The following is an 18,878-nucleotide window of genomic DNA, read 5'->3' as shown; positions in this document are numbered from 1 at the left end:
TTCTGCCCCCCTCATGCTTCATTGGGGCACTTACCTGGGAGATCGAACGCAGAGTGATGGAGGCTAACCGAGGCCGTTCCACTCCTGAAGGGGTTCCCCCTAACCGTCTGTTTGTTTCCCCAGAGCTGCGTTCTCAGGTTATTCATTGGTCCCACTCGTCACTCCTGTCCTGCCATCCTGGCGTCAGCCGGACCATCTTTATGATTCGGCAGAGATTTTGGTGGCCGGCCATGAGGAGGGAGGTAACTGAATATGTGGCTGCATGTCCTGTTTGTGCCAGGAACAAGTCCTCCCGAAGACCTGTCTCAGGCCTCCTGCATCCACTGCCCGTGCCTCACCGCCCCTGGTCTGATATCTCTTTGGATTTTGTCACAGGATTACCACTTTCTGAAGGTAATAGTAGCACGGTGGCACAAGTGGTAACACTGTCGCCTCACAGCTAGAAGGTCCCCAGTTCGAATCCCGCTGTGGGTGCTGGTGGCGTGTCCTCCACCATGTCTTCAGTGCCTGCTGCTCGAGGAAAAAAGGGGGCCTTTCTGTGTGGAGTTTGCATGTTTTCCCCGTGTTCACTCGGGGTTTCCTCCTTAAATAACTGCCACTAAAAACATGCAAGAAGATCACCGCCTGACCAACGGTGACAAAAAAAGGATGGGTCCCCGGGCGCGGGCACCGGCATCGGCTGGTAGCTGGCAGCCGATGCCGCGGAGGAACGACGGACCGAGGATGGGTCAAACGCGGAAAAAATTATTTCACAAAAAGCATGGCGTGTGTACAGTCTCCTCCCTGTAGCATGTGTGTGCTGTGATTAATAAAGTACAAATCTTAATCTTAAATCTTAATCTTAATCCTAATACCACCATACTCACTGGAGTGGATCATTTTTCCATTTCATTCCGCTGCCTAAACTCTCGTCTGCCAAAGAGACAGCAGAGGTGGATTTGCACCATGTTTTCCGGCTCCATGGTTTCCCTAGGGATGTCCTGTCAGACCGGGTGTTAGGATCCTGCCTTTCTGTCTCTCCTTTTGTGTCTCCTCCCCTTTTCCCTGTGTGTGTGTCCGTCTGTTCACCCCTGTTTCCACGGCTGGGCATCCCCTTACCTGCTGCCGGCTCCGCCTCCAGGTGCTCACCTGGAGCACACTTCCTGATTGCCAGAAGAGTATTTAAGAGGCATGCAGACCTTACCTCCTTGCCGGATTATTCCTTCGCCCTTCCATGTCGGTGTTTGGTCTACAGGTCTTAAGTTCTAGTTCTTCATCTTCCTCTCTATCTGAGAAATTGCTATTGCTCCATTGTTTGTTCCAGCCACTTATAGTGTGCTTTGTCTTTTGTTTGTTTCAGTGCCTGCCAGCCGCTTCCACGTGTGCCAGTTGTGTTGATACCCGCCTCGTCGGTGCTCTTTTCGTTTCTCCACTCCTTTTGAGTGCGCTTTTTGTTGTTTGTTCATCCACTCGTTCGAGTGCGCTTTTGCTTTTGGTTTTGTTAATAAATCATGTTTAGTATCATAATGCCTGTCTCCTGGTCTGCATTACTGGGTCCTATAACTGAGTGGCACTCTGCCTAACACCGGGGGCCACAGTTCGTGGCACAGTTTTGGAAGGCATTCTGCAATCTCCTTGGTGCCTCTGTCAGCCTCTCTTCCGGCCATCACCCACAGACCAATGGACAGACGGAGAGACTCAACCAGGAGCTGGAGACCTGACTACGGTGTTTCACCTCTCAAAACCCCACCACTTGGAGTAAAAATCTCATTTGGATTGAATATGCACGTAACACCTTACCTTGTTCCTCCTCCGGCATGTCTCCTTTCCAGTGTGCTTACGGCTATCAGCCTCCTCTGTTACCTGCCTTCGAACGAGAAGTCAGTGTCCCCTCTGCGCTCGCCTGAGAGTTCCAGTGTACTTTATATCTATATTCCTAGTGTGTGTTTCGACCCTCTCTTTGTTCATTGACCATTCTTCTGCCTGTTGTTTTGGATACCTCTGCCTGATTGGATTGCCTGCCCGTGTACCGACCTTTGCCTGGATTAAACCTTTTGAACTGTATCAGTCTGTCGTCTGCTTTGTGAGTCCATACTTCTGTGAGTCTGATACCTTACACCCAAACCTAACCCTTAGGTTTGTTTTTTTTTTCCAGCAGGACAATGTTCCATGCCACACAGTTAGGTCAATCAAGGTGTGGATGAAAGACTACTAGATCCTGTCAAGACCCTGTCATGGCCAGCCCAATCTCCAGATCTGAACCCCATTGAAAACCTCTGGAATGTGATCAAGACAAAGATGGATGGTCACAAGCCATCAAACATAGCTGAGCTGTTGAATTTTTGTGCCAGGAGTGGCATAAGTCACCCAACAGCAATGTGAAAGACTGGTGGAGAGCATGCCTAGATGCATAAAAGCTGTGATTGAAAATCAGGGTTATTCGACCAAAGATTGATTTGTGAACTCTACCTAAATTAAAACATTAGTATTGTGTTGTTTAAAAATTAATATGAACTTGATTTCTTTGTGTTATTTGAGATCTGTGTCTTAACGATCTTGGGCCTTCTTATTTATCTGCATTACTTTTACCCTATCAACCCTCGCGGACCCTGAGGTCCTCCGGTGCTGGCCTTTTAACGATACCACAAATTAGAACTAGAACACACGGGGAGGCGGCATTCAGTTATTATGGCCCCCGATTGTGGAACAGCCTCCCAGAGAGCCTCAGGGCCGCAGAGAATGTTGATGTTTTTAAAAAGAGGCTCAAGACCCATCTTTTTAATCAGGCTTTTAACTGACTCATTTAACTATTTATAATTTCTTAAGCTGACTTTTATTCTTACATTTTCTAATATTATATTATATATATTTTTATTTTTTATTTTTATTTTTTATTGTGTTACTTCAGTGTTTCATTTCAATTGTTTTAGTCATTACTTATGGTCTACTTTATACATTCTATTGTTTTATCCTCAGTTTTAGCTTCTATACCTTTTATTTTACTGCTCTAGCCCCTCATTTTCCAGTGTTTCCTCCTGGGGGCCTACCACACTGGGATTTGATTCTGGTTCACCGATGGGGGTGCTGTTCCATGGATGGCCCTGGCCCGGGTAGCTAGAGAGCTTTACACTTTGGTGTGGAGCCTCCTGCCTGCCTGCCTGGGCTGGGGTGGTCCCTGTGTCAGCGCCCCCGCAGTCATGGACCATGATTCCTCTCGGTGTGCATGGCCCCCAAAGGCAGCTTCTTCCTCGCCTCGGTTCTCGGTGCCCAGCCATGTCTCCTCAGTGACAGTTAGTGTATGTATGTGGGTGAGTGTATGTTTGTGTGTGTGGGTATGTATGTCTGTCCGTATGTCTATGTATGTGCGTGAGTGTGTATGTAATTGTGTATCTGTGTGTATATTTGGGGGGGGTGGGAGGTTTCGGGTCACAGTGTTCTGTATTGTTCTGTTTTTTGTTTTTACCCCCTGTGAGGCACTTTGTACTACAGGAACGTATGAAAAGTGCCATATAAATAAATTAATTTGATTTGATTTGATCTGAAAACACTGCATTTTTTGTTATTTTGACTATTTTTTTTTTCCATTTTCTGCAAATAAATGCTCTAAATGACAATATTTTTATTTGGAATATGGGAGAAATGTTGTCAGTAGTTTGTAGAATAAAGCAAAAATGTTCATTTTACTCAAACACATACCTATAAATAGTAAAATCAGAGAAACTGGCAATTTTGCAGTGGTTTCAGTTTTTTCCAGAGCTGTAGAGGGATGTGCCTAGTCTGAGGCTAATTTTCACTCTCGTGTCAACGCGAATACCTCAGAATTATTTTTTGTTGTTATTTTGACTTAAAACTATACATTGTTACATTTTAGTTCTCAGTCCAATGTAGCAGCATGGTTAAAGCTTTTCCAACATTCTCAACCAAATCATTCAAGTTCCAGCTATTTCTTTTGTTGATCTTTGGGCTACTGCTGTTATGTGAAAAGAAACAAGAAGACAGGGAGGTAGAATTAGGCCTTGGGCGTAGTTTTTGATAGATACTGCCAGGCAGTGGATGGTTTGGAGGTAAATGCAGTCACTGCTCGGCCATATGACGAGATTGCAGAGATGAGATAAATTCAATTTATCAATTAGATCAATTAGATACTAATATGAAATATACCACTGCCCAGTTCTCAGAACGTGCTCAGGGTGATGCAGTCCACAATATTGCTAAACATTTCTGCTTTCAAGTAGATGTCAAGCAAATCACTAATTGTCACCATTGTAATAGGGCAGATTATATTGCTAGGTTCTGTTGAGTAAACCTTATAGTCTCCAAGACCAACAGAGGATCTGATTCTGAAGTTGGGGTGCACAGCCAAGGTAGAGGGAGGTGGCTCTGACTCAGCCATTGGGAAACTAGACTCCTCTAGTGCAAAGATCCAGGCACCATAAAAGGGTTTTGCGGGCTCACTTGAAGAGAAAATGGATGATCCCTCTCAATTTATTGGAGATCGCCAGTGCTTGAGATCAGCAGTGGGGATGCTATGGTGCCCTGTTTTGGATCCTGGGTCAAGGGTCACTACCATCAGATGAAGTTTTTTAGAGAAACAGCTATGTGAGCTACATATGATCCATGTCCAGGCTTGGTCTTCATTGAGAAGACAGAGGATCAGAACACGAGAACACTCTAATTCAAAAGGAGACGGCAGTCAGTTCCCCTTCCATTGATATTACCAAGGATTAGAGCTTTTGCAGAAGCATAGCACAGTCTTCAGTCAGGGAGAAGAAGACCTGGAATATTATGCAGTGGTGGAGCACGACATTCCTTTAGTGGATGATGCCCCAGTGTGGCAACACTACTGCAGGCTCCCACCATCCAAATATGAACAAGTCAAAGCTGCTGGACAGAACATTTATTTGCAGTAGCTGATGTGTTAACATCATTACCAAAGCATGTAATGTGAGAGCACATTGAAAATGTTGGTCAAACTACGGAAACAAACAAGCATTTGTTTCCATAGACCTCACTGGACAGCAGTTTAGATAAGATTGTTTACCTTATAGATGCACTGTACTCAACTCTCTTACAGCATCATTCAAATTGCTTGCCTGTAAAATGCACATAATGTGGTTTTTGTTTTACCATCAGGGCTGTACCTTAACTTTTTTGCAGCTTGAAAGTTTTGTAGAGGACACAAAATTAGAGCACAAATATAAAATGTCTGTTACCTTCTCTATGGTAACATGACTGTCCTGATACTTCAGACTAAGTTTAGCTAATTTATTGTTTGTAAGATAAAGAAAGAAGATTATGATTTTTTTTTATTTAAGTAACATTAGCAAGATGCTAAAAATTATATTTATTCAATGATCATATTTATCATATATCTTTTAATTTATCGACTGTGATAGAGCTAAATTTGTGTAATTCATCTCTCTTCTAAAAACATGCAGCCATAAATCTTTTTTTTTTTTTTTTTTTCTCCAGTTGTACAAAGCTATAACATTATTTTATCAGAATGTGTAACTGTTACATTGCAACTCTGCACAACACTCCTGATATGCTGGATATACTGTGTATTTTTGTATATAATATTAGATATTTTACCATGAGGGATAGTTTATTATTGCAAGGACCTTTATGTGATAAAAGGAAGTAAGTCACACACTTATCAGAAAAAGTCTATCTATTTAACAAAAGAATTTAATTTGCATTGAATTAACCTTAGGGCATCAGTCTTTGATAGGGAAAAATTTAATTAATTGCTAATTAATTAATTTAAATTCAATCTGAAGATTACTCTGGAGTTTTAGACTTGTGCACAATGACCATAATGCTTCACACACACAAACTCACACAGCAAAGTTTGAAAATAAAGCTTTATTTGTATTGAATACAGTAAACACTAATTACACACTACGCACATGACTTCAAGTCCGTTTCCAAAATAATTGGGACACTGTGTAAAATGTAAATAGGAACAAAATCTCATGATTTGCAAAAGATTGAAACTCCATAATTTAATTGAAAATAGCACAAAGACAACACATCAAATGTTGAAACAGAAGAATTATATCTTCATTTAAAATTTGAAAAAGTTCAAAAAAGTATTTTCAATTTAATATGGGGTTTCAATGTCTTGCAAGTCATCAGATTCTGTTTCGCTTTACATTTTTCACAGTGGCTAAAATTCTTTGGAAATGATATGTATGGTTGTAACACACAGCTACTGACTACAAACAACAACCACCCAACTAATAGCGAGTCATACACACACAATTAAATGAACAAATAAATGTGACCATTAACAGGATAAATGCTACGATGAATGAATACAAAGAGTACAATGATTAACAATTAATGGGTAAATGATTGCATGGCTGACTGAAGTTGTGATTGCAGTAACCATACCAAATTTGTGAATGAAGACCATCCGACCAGATAAAGCTTGATATCTTAATCAGCATGCATCAATTAGTCAAAACACAAAACACATGAAATTTTTAAGGCTAAACATTGAAATAAGGCTTAAAGCACTGTTCGCTGCTGCTGAGATGGATGGGAGGCCATAAAAAAATTTCTGAAGTAATTAAATATGATAACTATATCGATGGATCAGAAATGCAAACTTTTGATCTAACCCTTATTAAGTATTCCTATTAATCTTTTGCATCAACCCAGTATCAAAGGAGAAGTATTGTTTCAGCTGTTGCTTGATGGCTAGGGGAAGAGGTCGCTCTGTGGGGAGGAGCAGGTTGGCCAGCTGATGTGTCTGCTTTTTCATCTGGAGCTTCCTGGGGGTCTTGGCCATTTTCAGGCCTCTTGAATCCCACATGGTGCCTGTGGCTTGAGTCAGCTGGCTCTCAACAGGCAGCAGGGTGATTACCAGTTCACAACACTTCCACTTGTGCAGGAGACGTGGTGGCAGCTTTGACAAAAAATTGTTACAGTTCTGACTTTTCTTACTTTGATCTAGTTTGAAATAAAGAGTCTTTGAAGAAGGCTTTATTCCTTTCAAGTTAGCTGGATGCCTTCAGCACATTCACAGTAGCTCTTGATTCACCTGATCTCAAGGCCATAGAGGCGAGTTGGTCTCAAGATGGGACAAGGCTCAGTCAATAGAATGAATTGAAGAGCAAATAAGGTGTGAACTAAAAAAAGACCCTGTCAGGGGCAAAAAACTTCACACTATATATATATGTATATATGTGTGTGTGTGTGTGTGTGTGTGTGTGTGTGTGTGTGTGTGTGTGTGTGTGTGTGTATGAATGTATGTATGTATGTATTCTGTTATTGATGCTGCTGTGAAATTCAGAATTTCCCCTCGAGGGACGAATAAAGGAATATTGAATATTGAATGTGTATATATATATATATATATATATATATATAGGTATTCCAAGAGTGTATGTCACAAATCCAGCAGAGGGCTGGTGGTTGCGAGCAGCCAGAGTTTCTGGATTCACCTCCTGTCCACTCGCTACCCATCATTCTGCCTCTTCCTGTCAGTGAACCCCCAGTGGGCACCCCTGAAAGCTACACTGGAGATCCAGAGACCTGTAACACCTTTCTGACCAACTGCTCCATACTCTTTGCTCTACAGCCCCACACCTTCGCCCCTGAGCAAGCCGAGATAGCCTTCGCCATTAATCATTTGACGGGAAAAGCTGTCTTGTTCAGGAGTTGTCAACTGACCACCATCTGGTGGTGAGTGGTGGGGAAAGACTTTAGACAGACCTGGTAAACCCAAGCTTTTGGTGCGGGTGAACTGGGAACATCTTGAGGAGGCCCCTGTCCGAGAGATCTTCAACTCATACCTCCGGCAGAGCTTTTCTGGCATCCCTGTGGAGGTTGGGGGCATCGAACCTGAGTGGACGATGTTCCAAGTTTCCATTGCTGAAGCTGTGGCGGAGAGCTGTGGTCTAAAGGTCTTGGGTGCCTCAAGGGGCAGTAACCCTCGTACGCCGTGGTGGAGACTGGTGGTGAGGGAAGCCGTCCGACTGAAGAAGTCCTTCCGGGATATGTTATCTCGGAGGACTCCAGAGGCAGTTGCAAGGTACCGACAGGCCCGACTGGCAGCAGCTTCCGCCATAGGGGAGGCAAAGCAGCAGGTGTGGGAGGAGTTCGGAGAAGAACTTTCGATCGGCACCGAGGTGTTTTTTGGAAAACCGTCAGGAACCTCAGGAGGGGGAAACGGGGAACCATCCAAGCTGTGGACAGTAAGGATGGGACACTGTTGACCTCTACGGAGGAGGTAGAGGTGGTGGAAGGCACTTTGAGGAACTCCTGCATCAGATCAATACGGCCTCTATTGTCGAGGCAGAGCTGGAAGCTGATGGGGGATCATCATCAATTACCCTGGTGGAAGTCATTGAGGTAGTTAAACAGCTCCGCAGTGGCAAAGCCCCGGGGATTGATGAGATCTGCCCAGAAATGCTGAAGGCTCTGGGTGTTGAGGGGCTGTCTTGGATGACATGACTCTTCAACATTGCGTGGAAGTCTGGGACAGTGCCTAGGGAGTGGCAAATTGGGGTGGTGGTCCCCATGATTAAAAAAGGGGACCAGAGAGTGTGTGCCAATTATAGGGGTATCACACTACTCAGCCTCCCTGGTAAAGTCTACTCCAGGGTGTTTGAAAGGAGGGTTTGGCCGATAGTCGAACCTCAGATTGAAGAGGAACAATGCAGATTCCGTCCTGGCCGTGGAACAACAGACCAGCTCTTTACTCTCGTAAGGATCCTGGAGGGGGCCTGGGAGTATGTCCATCCGGTCTACATGTGTTTTGTGGACTTGGAGAAGGCATATGACCGGGTTCCCCGGGAGATATTGTGGGAGGTGCTGCAGGCATATGGGGTGAGGGGGTCACTACTCAGGGCCATCCAATCTTTATATGCCCAAAGCAAGAGCTGTGTTCAGGCACTCGGCAGAAAGTCAGACTTGTTTCCGATGGGGGTTAGCCTCAGGTCTGTGCCTTGTCACCAATCCTGTTCGTGATATTCACTGCTGCTGTAGGTGATCCCAGAGGAGAGAGAGGGGCGTCGCCAGGCCAACCTCTGCATGTATTGTGGCTAAGCTGACCATTTTGTAAATGTAAAAGGTGGTGCTCACCAGTAGATGGAGAGGTACTGGTGCCTCTGTCCAGACCCATCTTCGCCAGTCCACTCAACTCCTCCTTATACCAGCGACCGCTGTTCCAGTCCAAGCTTCTCCTCTCAGAAGGCTCACATGCTGGCCACTTTCATAGACTCTGGGACCGATGTGAGCACAATGGATGAGGAGCTTGCCTGCCCTCTCAGACCCATCTCCACCAGTCCACTCAACGACTGTCTCACCACCCCATCCACATTCTGCTTTCCAGAAACCACCAGACCTCTGCATATTCCCCTCATCCTAGGCTACTCTTGGCTACGACGTCAGAACCCTCACATCGACTTGACTACAGGGGTCATCCTGGTATGGAGTACTTCATATCAGGTTTGTGTCAGACAGGCCACAGCTCCATAGCACTCCCCTACCCCAAGCTACACTCCTGACCTGTCCACAACACTGCTGGAATACCACAACTACCGAGAGGTTTTCAGCAAGGCCAAAGCCACCTCTCTACCTCCTCACCACCTCTATGATTGTGCCATCGACCTACAGCCTGGCACGTCTCCACCAAAGGGCCTGTACCAGCCTGTACTCACAGAGAGTCAATGGAGAACTATATTAATGACTCTGGTGGCAGGCATCATCCAACTGTCATCTTCACCGGCTAGGGAAGGTTTATTCTTCGTGGGTAAAAAGGATGGGACACAGAGGTCATGTATCGACTACAGGGGTCTGAATGACATCACCATCAACAATTGCTATCCACTCCAGCTCATCTCCTCCACCTTCAAACTGCTCCAAGGGACTACGGTCTTCACAAAATTTGATTTCTGCAATGCCTAGCACCTGGTTCACATTTGGGAGGGAGCTGAGTGGAAGACAGCCTTCAACACCCCCACAGGCCTTCATGAGTAGCTGGTGATACCTTTTGGACTAACCACTGCCCCAGCAGTGTTGATAAATGACGTCCAAACCATTCTGTAGCACCTCGCCTAATCACCCTGGACTAGAAAGGGTGCTAGTGGAGTTGCGGCACCAGTATTGGATCCTGAGAGGAAGGGAGGCCATACATAAGCACCACCGCACCTGGAGACTGACAGTTCTGGAGGGCAAAGTCAAATATCCCCAAAGTGGCTGATCCTTCCACCTTGGCGTCTAGATCTCTATAAGACACCATTTTACTCAACAGGAGTTGACTGCTTCAGCCTGTTCACTGTAAAAATCATCTGGTGGACTGAAAACAGTTGGGGTATAGTGTTGAACTTGCCATTGGATAGGTCGTGTTCATCATCAATCCCCAACTCCCACATGCTTTATGGCCTGTGGGCATGGTTACTGACTATGCAGGATCTGAGGGGCATGTCAGGCTTTTAAAGTCAAAGAAGGATGTATGTTCGTCCTGTCGCCCAGTTGATGAAGCTAAGTGAAATGTATGATGAAGAGGATTCTGCCACCAGACTTTCTCCATGATAACAAATGTCCTGATAGACATTTAGGGATGGCTGTGTAAGAAAGCCTGGCAATACCCCCAGCAGGCCCCAGTAGCACTTGTTGATGACTGCTCAGAGGGAAAACTGACTATATTTTCTTTCTCACTAGTTTCCTGTTTATGCTTTCATGAGGATAATGTGACTACTGTACCTCTAAAGCCTGCTAAATAAGGATATGTTGTGGCCTAAAGTTATGGTTTTAAAAGGGTAAATGGTGCAGTTACTAATATGCCTGTGTTTTTTCTTAGAACAATTCACTCAGGGCTCACACATTAATTATGCAAGTCATTTAATTTCCATGCTTCCTTTAGTATATCACCACTGCAGTTAATGTCACTGCCTGTCCTTTACTTTGAAGTGTTTATTTGTTTAAGTTTATAGCTTAAGTAAATGGAGCGTGAATCTCCATTTCCTTGTTCTCTGTGTACTGAGTTAATTCTCTTAATTGCTTGTAAAGCCTCATGTCGGTCCAAGAAGCAGCTACAGTTAATATTGTGCATTGATTGATTATGAATACCTTATAGAACACAAACACATCTTAAACCCACACAGACGAACTGTGCACACTTGATGTGCTGCAACTAAACAATACAGCAGCTATGAACAGAATTATCTCTCCTCTGGAGCCAGATACTTTGACTGGAATCGAGCCCATATTTGCTGCCTCAACCAGCTAATCTGTTAAGGTCCTTGCCCTCCGTTTTATTAAGAAAAACCAGACATAATTTTAGAGTATTTAACATTTATCATTTGGGTTGAAGCAGGAGCCTACGCTAATGAAACTGTTTCCGAAATTATTAAGAGTGTCACTGAAAAAAGGGTTTATATCAACCACAAAAAATTGTGATCCCTGTTTTCTAAAAATACTTCACACCTCATGTCTTCACATATGGAAACAATTCCTGTTAATCCAGGGGTTTTTTGTTCCTGCATCCAAAATTGTACCAATTATCACTATAGTGACCGGAGATATTAATACTCCCAACTACAAGAAAGCTGCAATGACTAGTGTTCCTGCTATCAAGTATAGTGCTTAATAAGTAATTCTATTTTATCAACCCAAGTTCCATCACTTTATATTGGAAAGCTTACATTGCCTGAACCGTCTTGCGCCACTGTAAGGTTGGGTGACATTAGATCCTAAAAATCTGGGGGATAAGTTGCATTTATCTGTCATCCTCTGCAGTAAAACAAAACTAATGAGTAATGACCCCTGTTAAATTTCAGTAATTGTAATTGTATTATAATCACTAGTAAATGTGGTACTAGTTGTAATTCCCCCCAGGCACAAGGAACACAAGTAGCTTTCTTGAACTGATTTAATGAAGCCTCCTCCTCTTCATCAACACCGTGAAAACTGTGCAGAACAATACAATTGACAAAATTAGCTACCAAGCACATTGTCAAACCACACAATATACATTGCATGTAGCTAGCTTGCAAGAGAATGAAACAATATACAGACAAATAATAAAATACTTCGTTGGCTGCATGCCACAAGGAGGAAATTATCCATGACACTTAAAGGTGATGGTCCTTTTGTTGTCCTTTGCTTGACGAACTTAAACTTATAATGTGATCCAAAAAGACCACAGGGCCATATGACGGTCCATCCATCATTGTCAAGAAGATGAAACCCAGAAGAAGAAGGAAACTACGTCTAACTAACTCCATGTCATTGTATGAGCTTCTCCAGCCGTGCTCCTCTGACTCCAGGAATCACCATGTCTCTCTGTAGCCTGGCTACAGTGCTGAAGAGAAACCTGGGGTTGTTCTTATTTTGGAAAAATAATGTTCACAAAAAGTAAACATGGAATAAGAGCAATTCTTAAAATTGACGAAGGATATAAACATAGAATAGCAACAATTCTTAAAAGATAACAAAGTATATAAATGTAGAATAATAGCAAAAATGAAAATGAAAATAAATGACAGACAAGAATAACAGCAATCGTTAAAAATATAACTAAGTGTAACTAAATGTATAGTTTTATAATAGATGACATATTATATAATATTATAATAATCGAATAAAAATACAATATAACTAAGTATATAAACAAGTTTTAATGTGAGGATCCACTAGAAATCGTAGAAACTGTTACTCAGTCTGTCGCAGTTTTAGACTGTTTTACTCCTGTTGACCTTCACCAACTAATTTCAGTAATTTCATCATCAAAATCATCTACCTGTATTTTAGATCCTATCCCGACTAAGCTGTTTAAAGAAGTATTACCAGTATTAGACATGATCAATCTCTCTTTATCAACAGGCTACGTACCACAGTCCATTAAAGTAGCTGTGATAAAACCGCTACTGAAAAAGCCTACTCTTGATCCAGGGGTTTTAGCCAACTATAGACCGATATCCAACCTTCCCTTTCTCTCAAAAACTCTTGAGAAAGCAGTTGCCAATCAGCTGTGCGACTTTCTAAACAATAATAGTTTATTCAAGGATTTCCAGTCAGGATTTAGAGTGCATCATAGCACAGAGACAGCACTGGTTAAAGTTACAAATGACCTTCTAATTGCATCTGATAAAGGATTTGTCTCTGTACTAGTCTTATTGGATCTGAGTGCTGCATTTGACACCATTGACCATGGCATCCTATTGCAGACACTGGAACATTTCATTGGCATTAAGGGAACTGCGCTAAGCTGGTTTAAATCCTACTTGTCAGATCGCTCTCAGTTTGTACGCGTTAATGACGACTCCTCTGTGCTCACTAAAGTCAGCTATGGAGTTCCGCAGGGTTCTGTGCTTGGACCAATTCTATTCACCTTATATATGCTTCCTTTAGGTAAGATTATCAGGAAGCACTCAATAAATTTTCATTGCTATGCAGATGATACCCAGCTATATTTATCAATGAAACCAGAAGAAACCAGTCAATTAACTAGACTACAAGCATGTCTTCATGACATAAAGACCTGGATGACCTGCAATTTTCTGATGCTAAACTCGGACAAAACTGAAGTTATAGTAGTAGGCCCTAAACATCTTAGAAAGTCACTTTCTGATGACATAGCAGCTATGGATGGCATTGCGCTGGCCTCCAGCACCACTGTAAAGAATCCGGGAGTCATCTTTGACCAAGACATGTGCTTTCACTCCCATGTAAAACAAATTTCAAGGACTGCCTTTTTTCACCTACGTAATATCGCAAAAATCAGGCATATTTTGTCTCAAAATGATGCAGAAAAACTAGTCCATGCATTCGTAACTTCCAGGCTGGATTATTGCAATTCTTTACTATCAGGCTGCCCAAATTCGTTGCTGAATATTCTCCAGTTGCTCCAGAACGCTGCAGCACGTGTTCTGACAAAAACCAGGAAGCGAGATCATATTTCTACAATACTCGCCACTTTGCACTGGCTCCCTGTAAAGTTTAGAATAGAGTTTAAAATTCTCCTCCTTACTTACAAAGCCATAAATGGCCAGGCACCTTCTTATCTTAAAGAGCTCATAGTACCTTATTGCCCTACTCAAACACTGCGTTCCCAGAATGCAGGTCTACTTATGGTTCCTAAAGTCTCAAAAAGCAGAACAGGAGTCAGAGCATTTAGCTATCAAGCTCCTCTCCTGTGGAACCATCTTCCAGTCTTTGTCCGGGAGGCAGACACTGTCTCTACATTTAAGAGTAGGCTTAAAACTTTCCTTTTTGATAAAGCTTATAGTTAGGGCTGGCTCAGGCTGGTCCTGGACCAGCCCCTAGTTATGCTGCTATAGGATTAGACTGTCGGGGGACATCCAAAGATACACCGAGCTCCTCTGTCCTTCTGTCCCTCTCCATCCGCACGCTCTCATGTCCTACCACGGCGTGTTACTAACTTAGCTCCTTCCCCGGAGTCTCTGTGCTTTGTCGTCTTGCAGGTTCCCATGGACAGTGGCTGAATCTGGATTGTGGATTTCAGCTGCGTCTCCTGCCTTGGCCCTGCCTGACATCCGCTGCTACTGCTACTGCTATTATTACATCCACTGTCACTGTTACTGTGACTGCATGTCTGTCTGTCTGTCTGTCTGTCTGTCTGTCTGTCTCACTCTCCCTCTCTTGCTCTTCCTCTCTCACCCAACCAGTCGAGGCAGATGGCCGCCCACCCAGAGTCTGGTTCTGCTCGAGGTTTCTGCCTGTTAAAAGGAAGTTTTTCCTCGCCACTGTCGCCAAGTGCTTGCTCATGGGGGAACTGTTGGTTTCTTTGTAGATAAAAGTGCTTGGTCTGTACCAGCTCTATATGGAAAGTGTCCTGAGACAACTTCTGTTGTGATTTGGCGCTATACAAATAAAATTGAATTGAATTGAATTGAATTGAATTGAATTGAATTGAATTGAATAGATCTGTCTGCTCGTAGTGTTCTCTATTTCACCTTTCCTTTAGTGTTTGCTCTCCTGTCTCCTGTGGCCAGAGTTTTTAAAAATGATCGTTTTCCGTGAAAAAAAACTCTGTTTGCGTGTAAACGAGAGGCAAAAACCGCATGAAAACATATGCGTTTTCCCTATGCGTAAACGGGGTCTCAGTTAGAGTGGTCCACGGATTATCCTGATTTCTTCCATGAGTTATTAAGAACCGAGCCCAGTGAGTTGCGATCTCCGGTGGGTTTTTCCCTTGACTCACCTGTGCTTGGTCTGTTCGTAGTGCTTACCAGTCACGTTCAGCCTCAGCCTCCCACGTGGGGAAATTGTTTGTTCCACTCGTCGAGTGCGCCTTTTGTTTTTCTCTCCACTCGTTAAGTGTGTTTTGTGTTTTCGTTCCCACTCCTTATGAGTGCGCTTTTGGTTTAACTAATTGTTAATAAATTTGTTTATTTTTTCCTCTTACTCTTGTCTCCAGGGGCCTGTTGCACAAAACTAGGATAAGGGATTTGTTTGGCAGAGTGCCACTCAGTTATAGGACCCAGTAATGCAGACCAGGAGACAGGCGTTATGAAAGTAAACACGATTTATTAACAAAACCAAAACCAAAAGCGCACTCGAACGAGTGGATGAATAAACAACAAAAAGCGCACTCAAAAGGAGTGGAGAAACAAAAAGAGCACCGACAAGGCGGGTATAACACAACTGGCACGCGTGGAAGCGGCTGGCAGGCACTGAAACAAACAAAAGACAAAGCACACTATAAGTGGCTGGAACAAACAATGGAGCAATAGCAATTTCTCAGATAGAGAGGAAGACGAAGAACTAGTACTTACGACCTGTAGACCAAACACCGACATGGAAGGGCAAAGGAATAATCCGGCAAGGAGGTAAGGTCTGCATGCCTCTTAAATACTCTTCAGACAATCAGGAAGTGTGCTCCAGGTGAGCACCTGGAGGCGGAGCCGGCAGCAGGTAAGGGGATGCCCAGCCATGGAAACAGGGGTGAACAGACAGACACACACACAGGGAAAAGGGGAGGAGACACAAAAGGAGAGACAGAAAGGCAGGATCCTAACAGGATTAAGCCGGAATATGTTGGTTATCCTGGCTCAATTTATCCGTGATCCGGTTGCACAAAAGCAGGATAGTTGAAAGTGGGATATGTTATGGGATAAGTTACCATGGAGATTTACTCTGCGGAGCTAGCCTGCTCCAGACCAGGCTAAATTCCAGGATCTTATTTAATCTCATCCTTTATCTCAGTCAGCAGTCATCACAAATGGAAACCAATAGTTATTCCACTGCCCACTACACATTGTTATCACAACCAGCTAGATCCACTGTCATTATTTAAACATTAACACAAAACATAAGCATCAGCATCATCAATTTTAATTAATTTCATTAATTTCAATCATTGTAGATAAATTATGATTTTAGATGATGTTGCAATCATTAGATAGACAGTTTCCCATAGACTATATATAAAATACACATCCAATAGAAATATAAATACACATCAAAGAGTAACATGATGTACCTTTATTGAATAAGGATAACTCAAAGCATCAGTTCCTTTCAAAACTGAAGTCAGACAGTGACTCTACAAGATAGAAAGCACAGAATCAAAGCATATTATACAACACAAGAATAAATACACATTCAAAGGTCTATATATAATACACCCCACATGTCTGCACACTGAAATAAATGCAAGACAAATCCGTACACAACAAATGAACAGACGAATGGATGCATTAGCCTCCCTGCAAGCTTGTATACACACAGTATACAGCACAAACATAAGAGGCCAAATCAATCTAAATTGAAAACAAACAAACAAAAAACAACAACACAAATTTCTCTGCCAATGCAGGACATATTTAACTAAAACTCACAGCATGCGTCTCTGCCAATGCAGGCCATATTTAACTGAAATTCACAGCATGCGTCTCTGCCAATACAGGACATATTTAACTGAAATTTAAAGCATGCATGTTAACTAAAATAATTTAACACATATTGGTCCCTGACCAGCCGAACACTGTTGTCATCAGGGAAGATGGCAGGATTGTCCCAGTCCATGTGTGATGGCACTCTGGGGGCCCTCTCCCTCCTCAGACAGGCCACATTGTGGAGGACAGCACAGGCCACAGTGATGTCACATGCCCTCAAAGCCTTCAGGAGGCCAAAGGTCATTTCAGCCCTGGCCCTTGTCCTGGCAAGGGCATGATTGTAGGCCTGCTATGCTTCCTGGGGGTCTGTGTACGGTGTCAGGAGAAGGCTGGCAGGCATACCCCCTGTCCCCCAGCAAGACACCAGAGAATTAACCTGTCGATACAAAATCTCATCACAACCTCATAAATAGAGTAACATTCTTGACAAAGCTATGTATGTGTGTGTGTGTGTGTGTGTGTGTGTGTGTGTGTGTGTGTGTGTGTGTGTGTGCTGTCAAAAATATCGCGTTATTAACGCATTAACGCAAATCAATTTTAATGGCATCATTTTTTTATCGCAAGATTAATGCTCTTTGTGACCTAGTGAACTTGTAGTGTTTTAAAAGCTGTGACCACTTCTAGTAGCCTTAGGAAAACTACAGGGTCCGATTGTAAACTGGAGACAAAACAGGCATGCCCCACGCACGGCTTTGGTGTCTTGCCTGCTCACTAGCTGTGAAAGAGTAGGCTACCGGTTTGTGTGGATGTCAAGCGCGAAACGCCGAAATGGGTGCGAATAAGATTCTGAATGGAAAGTTTAGTTTCAAAAAGTTGTCAGATGGGTCGACTGACAAGACCAAAGTTATCTGTGTGTATTGTCGGTGTGAACTGAGTTCTCACGTAACAGACGTAGACGCTGATCAGTGGGAGTGACACGCTAACACGCCAATCACGTAAGAGTATCATGTTCGGTTGCGCCATCTTGTTGTCTCGTAACTGAATTGAATAGTTCATGTATGTTTAGAGTAAGAAGAGTGACTAAAGTTATTCATATGTCTAGGCTGGTTTTATAGTTCAATCAATCTTATTCTACTGTCTATCATGTTTGTTTACAGATGTCAAGTCTACCTCAGTTTCTGCTATGTTTACAAAACACTGTACATATTTGAAAACATTTTATTCACCACAAGGTGAATCAGCTTGTGAACTTCCTGGCACTAAACCTGCAGAAAAAAAGTTCTCAGGTTTCTCTCTGTTTATGTTTTTACACTTTTATTTACATTTATTATTTGAGTGTTTTCCATGGTTGTGTTGACAGTTCCTTTCCTTTCTGCCTTGATAGCTGAGGGGATTATAATCAGAGGAAGGTTAAATTTAGAATAAAAAATGTGTAAATTGAATGTATTTTTCTCCTGGTCCTTATTTTGAATAGGTAATAAAAAAATATCAATAATTATCGATATCGACTGATATAAAACACTTATATCGTCATACATTTTTCTGCCATATCGGTTAATAGACACTTTCAGTTCAGTCACTTATCCTGGATGTCTTTATCCTACTTTTGTGCAATGGGCCCCTGGTTTGTGCTTTGAGTCCAGTAGCTTCTAAATACAGGCCAAGCCTAACAATTAACAGCAATTCTTAAGAGAGAGAGCCAGAGCTATAAACTATATACCAGAAAAAATATGTGCAAGTTGCAGATGATAAATAAATGTAAACAATAAACAGTATTGTGCAATATTGTACCAGTGCAAATAATATGCAACACTGAAATATTGGAGTTTGTGAGGTGGGTGGAGATTAACTGTTTAAATTACTATTGTATAGTGTGATGGCTCGTGGCAGGAATGATTTCCTGAAGTTGGAGCTGGAGCAGTCTATTGGAGGAGGAACTCCACTGTCAAGAGGATGTTCACGGTTATCCATGATGAATAATAGTCTGTCCAGTGTCCTCCTCACCACCACCTCCTCGAAGGTGTCTAATTTGCAGCCAATAATGGAACCGGCCTTCCTGATCAGTTTGTTCAGTCTGATGGTGTC

This window comes from Chaetodon trifascialis, chromosome 19, assembly GCF_039877785.1.
Source record: "Chaetodon trifascialis isolate fChaTrf1 chromosome 19, fChaTrf1.hap1, whole genome shotgun sequence".
NCBI classification, from domain to species: Eukaryota; Metazoa; Chordata; class Actinopteri; order Chaetodontiformes; family Chaetodontidae; genus Chaetodon; species Chaetodon trifascialis.
This window is presented reverse-complemented; position numbering follows the sequence as displayed.